Source organism: Saccoglossus kowalevskii, chromosome 11 (assembly GCF_978046115.1).
Source record: "Saccoglossus kowalevskii chromosome 11, keSacKowa6.1, whole genome shotgun sequence".
Classification (NCBI taxonomy): domain Eukaryota; kingdom Metazoa; phylum Hemichordata; class Enteropneusta; family Harrimaniidae; genus Saccoglossus; species Saccoglossus kowalevskii.
The window spans coordinates 17012023-17018473 of NC_140651.1; the positions used below are offsets into that span (position 1 = coordinate 17012023).

The following is a 6451-nucleotide window of genomic DNA, read 5'->3' on the forward strand; positions in this document are numbered from 1 at the left end:
CCCAGGAACGTCGATTGGGAGTCTTGCCATCAGTTGGCATTTGAACAGCTGAAAAATATTTTGAGTAATGCCTCTGTACAATCTGATTAAAATCTGATGTAGTGTACGGGCTTTAATTATTTTGGCTATAAACTTGTTTTAATTTTTTTTTTTACTTTTGTTATTAATGCCCTTTTATTTTATTATTTTACTTTGATTTTGATTTTTTTTAATTCCGCCCTACCTACATCTGATCCGACGCCTACGTAAGTCCCGTTCAAATCTCGCGTAAGTAACAGCCAATCACAGTCCCCCTTTTATACAGGCTGTCGGTTGCTTACTTTTCAGTGTATACGGGCAATCTTTCTGTACATTTATATTTTGCCCACTTGAATAAACCATTAATAGAAAATTGCTAGTATATTTTTATTTGAGAAAGAAATTCCACAACATTTTACAATTTTTGTCATTTCATTGAATATTTTTGTCACTTCCAACAAATGTGTACACTTCCAGATACATCTTCGCCAGCCAAGGTTCGTTCATTCAGTCATCGCTTCAATTTTACATCACTGAGCATAATTATCTAGAATGGAAGCAAAAAAAAAGTAAATCGTAATGATTAGAACACTGTAAACAGCTATAATAAACAATGCAAACTGATTTTAAATTGTATAGCGGTCACCGGCCCACGGCATCGACGCAGAAAATTGGAGCAAAACAATATTTTCTGATCAATTGCGATGTGTTCCAAATAAAAAATATTTTATTCCAGTCCAAATCAGCTCAATTACTTTAATAAAGTGTTATTGTATAATGTACAAAATGTTGATAAAATTTGATGAATATTTACAGCTAGACGATTTTGGCCCGATCGTCAACAAAACATCACCCGTCTCCAGGGCAGGCGACTGGAAAAAGACACTGGTGTTCGGTCGAACCGGTGGAAACAAAATCGTCACTCCCAGAATAACTATGCAAAATAACGATCTAAAGTCGAACCATTCGAGCCACAATATTAACATAAAAATGACTTTCGTTGCATTTGACAATGATAAACTTACCGAAAAGCCGTGTTTTTCTCGGTCGGTATAATCCGCCATTTTATTTGTGTGTTTGCCACCAGGCTCTGCCCGGTGACGTCATCATGTGCGCTATAGAAGGAGGTCTGTGATTCGTTGACTAAAATCGTCGATAGTGGGTCTCGTTGAAATCTCGTTACATAGGCATCGGTTCAGATGTAGGTAGGGCGGAATTAAAAAAAAATCACAAAATCAAAATCAAAGTAAAATAATAAAATAAAAGGGCATTAATAACAAAAGTAATAAAAAATAAAATTAAAATAAGTTTATAGCCAAAATAATTAAAGCCCGTACACTACATCAGATTTTAATCAGATTGGCCTCTGTATTGCGACTTCCCGATTTTGAGCGAACTTTCGTTCTACGGACAGACGCCTTGGAAACGGGCCTTGGAGCGGTCTTGTTGCAATATTATTATGATGATGTCGCATTTCCAGTGGCGTATGCTAGCCGGAAGGTGAGCCACGCAGAGTCCCATTATGCGGTGATTGAAAAGGAATGCCTGGCCATAGTTTGGGGAATAAAAAAGTTTCAGCCATATCTATACGTCCGTGAATTTTGGATTGAAACCGACCACAAGCCGCTAGTCTATATGAAAACCCCTAAATTTTCTAATAGTCGAATTATGCGATGGGCTATATATCTTCAATTCTTTTCTCGTCGAATAATTAGTATAAAGGGTAATCATAACCTAGGGGCAGATTATTTAAGTAGAAATCCTGAAGTTTTAGTACAATAGCCAATATGATGTTGAATGTAATATAGTGAATGGTTGTTTTATGTAGTTTCCCTGATCCGTGACTTCAATGAATTGTATTGTTGACGTAACCATAATACCATCTTTAATGGCATGGTTACATCTTAGCATGGGGGTATGTCACGAGGTGTTTGGATCATATCAGAAACTGTATTATTAAAAGGACACACTTGTTATTATGTAATTTTGTATTTATTAATTTATTGTTATTGTATAAATTGATAACAGCCCACAGGTGGGTTTTATAGCCCAGTAGGTAGCCACATTTGTCACTACACGCACAGAAAGTACCTATTACGTGACCTCGAGGTCGCACTTGGACAATGCTGGACGAGTATCCGTGTGATGAATGAACAGGTGTCGCGGACCAATTAGCGATTGACACAATTAGCCATGTGATGGCAGGGTATTTAAAGACTGGGACAGCGTGGTGCTCGGTTGCTGCTGGAGATCTTGACGAACATCTACGCTTTGTACGACCCTGGAAGCGGCGAGCAGTACCACCACGTACTACCATAGTCGAACCCGGCGTTGAACATCAGTCTGAAGTCTAACTGGGAAGGAAGCCTTGGCGCTGTGGATGAGAAGGAAAAGTTCAAGTCGCTAATTACCGTCGCTGGCTTCTTATAATTCACCGGGCGACGCTGCCGACTGACACTGTTCGACGCACGTCGGGAAACGTCAGGTACCGAACATTCCTACACACACACACTAGTTAGTCTTGGGCTTTAAGTTATTATATTACCTTGTTAATTACTAGAATTGTTATTTTCCTGGCCAGTTTATTTATGTAACATTATAAGAGTGCGTGGCACTGATAAACGTGACTAGTAGGGTACGCCGTTCCTCCCCTGGTTGTAGGGTAGTTACCGACTTTGCCGTGGTGTCTACAGTGCGAAATATCGTAACCCCCACCTCTTACCAACAACATAGTTGCGTTGGTGCGTGGTGAGGGGCGCGTGTTGTGCTGTACCTCTGCAAGGGCGGGCGATACCGACAGAGAGAACTGTAGCAAGTATATGTTTTGTGTACCTAATAAACAATGGTTTCACGTAATTCATGTGTAGTGTCGTATGTGTAAGACTGGCCGGTGTGCATTATTGCTGCTTATATGTGCATATAGTCATATTGAACTCTACTGGAGCCCATCAGTCTAAACTATACTTGTGTTACACGAATTGTGTAATTTTATATTGGTTAAGAACCCGCACACAAGGTAGTAAACGTATTGCATACTATTTGGTATTTTGGGTTAATAGTTGACCCAGTGACCTCGTGACACTTGCCATGCCCAAAGCAAATAGGGATTATATGGAACTATATTCTGATCTTCCTTATTCAGCCTGGTGTAATCTAAACGCTTACTTTTGGAATTAATACCATCAGATGATTTTAATGGGAATGGAAACCCATATTTACACTTGTCAGTAACCCTACCCTTCCAAGTACAAAAACATCGATTAGGTCTATAAACATGAATTTGAACTCAATCAACTAATGGTTGTAATTTGCGTGAAAATTCATCATCGTGGCATGGTAGCCATAACAGCATCACTGGGTATTGTATTCTCTTCAACCCACAATTTTGGACCGATCACGATTTGTTGCTGAAGTCAGATGGTTATACGAAAATATAGTCGTAATTTGTGATGCCGCCCCATTGTCGACTCATGTGCTATCTTAAGATCCTTTTACCCAACAAAACAAATGTGGAAATAATGTTGCTTCTAAATATTCTAAATAATTTTTCTTCTTTGGCTAAATCTGATTTATTTAAATTTTTCTCAACATTTCTTATGGTTCTCGGATACTTTGAAATTGTTGTGCTGGAATAATAAATCCTTCTTGACCTTGTAACAGACAATGATAACTGGTTACTATTAGTGATTTTTATGTCAGTGGTGATGGTGGGAAGACATGGAAAAACAAAACTTGCACTTTCGGGTGGGAAATATCCACGTAATGTTTGACAGTAGGCCATGGACTCTTTATACAGAGTTTTGTTTGCATGGAGCCATCTTAAACTTTTTTTTTACACCGACCATGGTTATTCTTGGTTCCCCTGCGTTATTTGCACCCATCGTATATAGTACACCAAGCATACCATGTAATCGATCAAGTGATGTTGAACATGAGATATTACCAGAGTAGTGCAAGTATGCACATCCAAGTGGTTAAAATAATGAACAATATAAACTTCAAATTTCTAATTGTCGATAATGGTAATGTATTTAGACCATTAAACACTTCTGGTGTAACACCGTAATTGTCGAAAAAAATTAAAGGATTGTTGTTTTCCAGTTTGAAACAATTTGTTACATTGTAAGCAAGAAGATACTTTAATAATTTTATTTTTTCTCATCATATTTGTTGATTGGTTTTGTACATACCAAATATCTTGTCATAATTTGTACAGGGCTTAACGGAGGAATAAGCAAATTTGCACGCCACAAATTTGTAGGAAAGTTTTTCAGCCAATGCACATGTGAATGATAAAGTATGGGCAAACTTCTTCGCATTTCTTACGAAAAACGTCTAACCGTGAACACAATCTTTCATCCATAACAAATAAAATAAAATAAAACTTACTGTAGTTGTAAGTGTACGTTTGATAACCAAATCTGAATATAAGGAAGAGGTACCTATAAATACAAAAAAAATTATTATGATGGAATGAACGTTGTGAACTACTAGTGACTTGTCGATAATGACAGGTTGTTGAGGTAATTAATAAAACAGAATATCACTGTCTGCACATTCATAGATCGGCTGACAGTTTATTTCAATAACAATTTAGCCAACTTGCCGAATCAATACTTGATTTCCTTGGTCGAAACTAACCTGGAATCACAGTCCCACTGTAGAAGATACTGTGCCGGAAATAAACTATACGGCAAAAAAGGAGAGTGCCACGATGTCGTAATTACTTGGAGAGATTTTCGACTAACTTTTATTGCGCCCTCACCTCACAGAGAAGTAAATATTTGCAAAGATAGGCGTCAAACCTGATTACAGATTGTAAATCGTAATGGATATAAGCTTGGCTCCAACGCGGTCATAATGAGCATGCAAACACACGCACAAATAATCGGGAAAAATATATAAACAACCTCAAATGATTTCTATTATTCGTGTATCATTATCAACAATTCATCGTACGTCAAAATAATGTGGCAGAAACATTGCATGCATTTTCAATCACGACTGATATATATATATATAAATGAAATGTTCTGTGACGGAAACATCTCGCATTTCTGTTACAGCTTGAGAAACATTGTGTACTTTCAACTAAATGTGTTTCCAATCGCTGCTGATATTTAAATACTACTCTTGCGAAGAAATGTTCTGTAACGGAAATGCTGGCACAAAATTGTAATCGTGTCGTACGACGGACAGTTTTAATCATGACGGACGTGACAAATCTAACATATCTGTGACAGAAACATTGAGTTAAATTCAACTAAATACGTTTTCAATCGTGACTGATAGACTGTTTGTATTAAATATTGGTGTGACAGAAAAGTTACCAGAATATATTAAGGCAAAATATTTTGGCATAATCGAGACGAAATGTGGTAATTTAATGGTGTTAGCTGAAAAAAAATATACATTTAACTTGCCTGAAATAATGACGACTTCAGAAAACCTTTGCAATATAATTTGTTACGTAATATGATTGGATATAAGAATTTCTATATAAATGTTAAAAAAAATTCAATCAACGTATCTGAAAGCTTCGAGCTAGCAAGTGAACGAGCAGGCGAGTAAGTCGTTGCTCAGACGAGAGACTGAGAAACACTGAATATTTGAATATCATGCACGTAATTACTGAATTCTAGCGCGCCTTCGCGTCAACCAATCAAATTACGTAACACGTCATCCAAATCGAAATTCTGCGCACGTCAGATTGACGTCAACAATTCTTTCGGCGCCAAATTGGTGAGTTAATCGCTTCACTTTGAACACGTGACGAGAGACTCATTTTTGGCGGTAACATTTTAGGGCACTGTGCTGCTTTATGTTTTAGTCATTGGAGTCCCAGCACAGATCGTTGTCCCTTGCAGAGTCATGAGCACAGATGTGCCCATCGTAGTAAAACCGCTTGCTCTTCAATAGACCCTTTGCACAATCTAACCTGAAGTGTATATGCGCATGCGCAGCAATATGCAAATCGCCAATTTGACCTAGATACTAGTAGGAAGTAAACTCGCCATTTCGAGGACGTGTGTTTTCTACGGAGTAAACGGTAAGTTTTTATCTTGTACTGTCTTTGTTGTTGTAAGATTGTGAGACAGAAATCAATACAATGGTGGGAACACAAACTTGAGCTTCATTTATTCACTGCATGAACATGGCAGCCATATTGTAAACACTGTCCCACATATTGCCTGTGAGGGCGCACTTCACAATAACAATTACATGAATATAAATGTGTACTAGTATACTGGACATTCCATCCATCTCCTCTTTAGATATTCAGTTTATGAATGTTAATGAATAAATCATATTGCAGATTTTGTATACTTCTGGTATATTCTATATGGTAGCATTTAACTTGCTTTGCAGAGGTTATAATATTAGTTCATAAACATAGGTATCTCGCAAATATTCATTGCAGTAGTATCGATGA

At 37.4% G+C, this 6451-nt stretch overlaps 1 long non-coding RNA gene across 1 annotated transcript; it reads right to left on the bottom strand.

Moving 5' to 3' along the window:
- Window positions 1-261: 261 nt before the first annotated feature.
- Window positions 262-1295, bottom strand: LOC146736249 (uncharacterized). The gene is made up of 2 exons (XR_014930919.1): window positions 1044-1295; window positions 262-565 (listed from the first exon to the last, which is right to left on the bottom strand). It is a non-coding gene; the product is annotated as an uncharacterized LOC146736249 (long non-coding RNA).
- Window positions 1296-6451: the final 5156 nt, after the last annotated feature.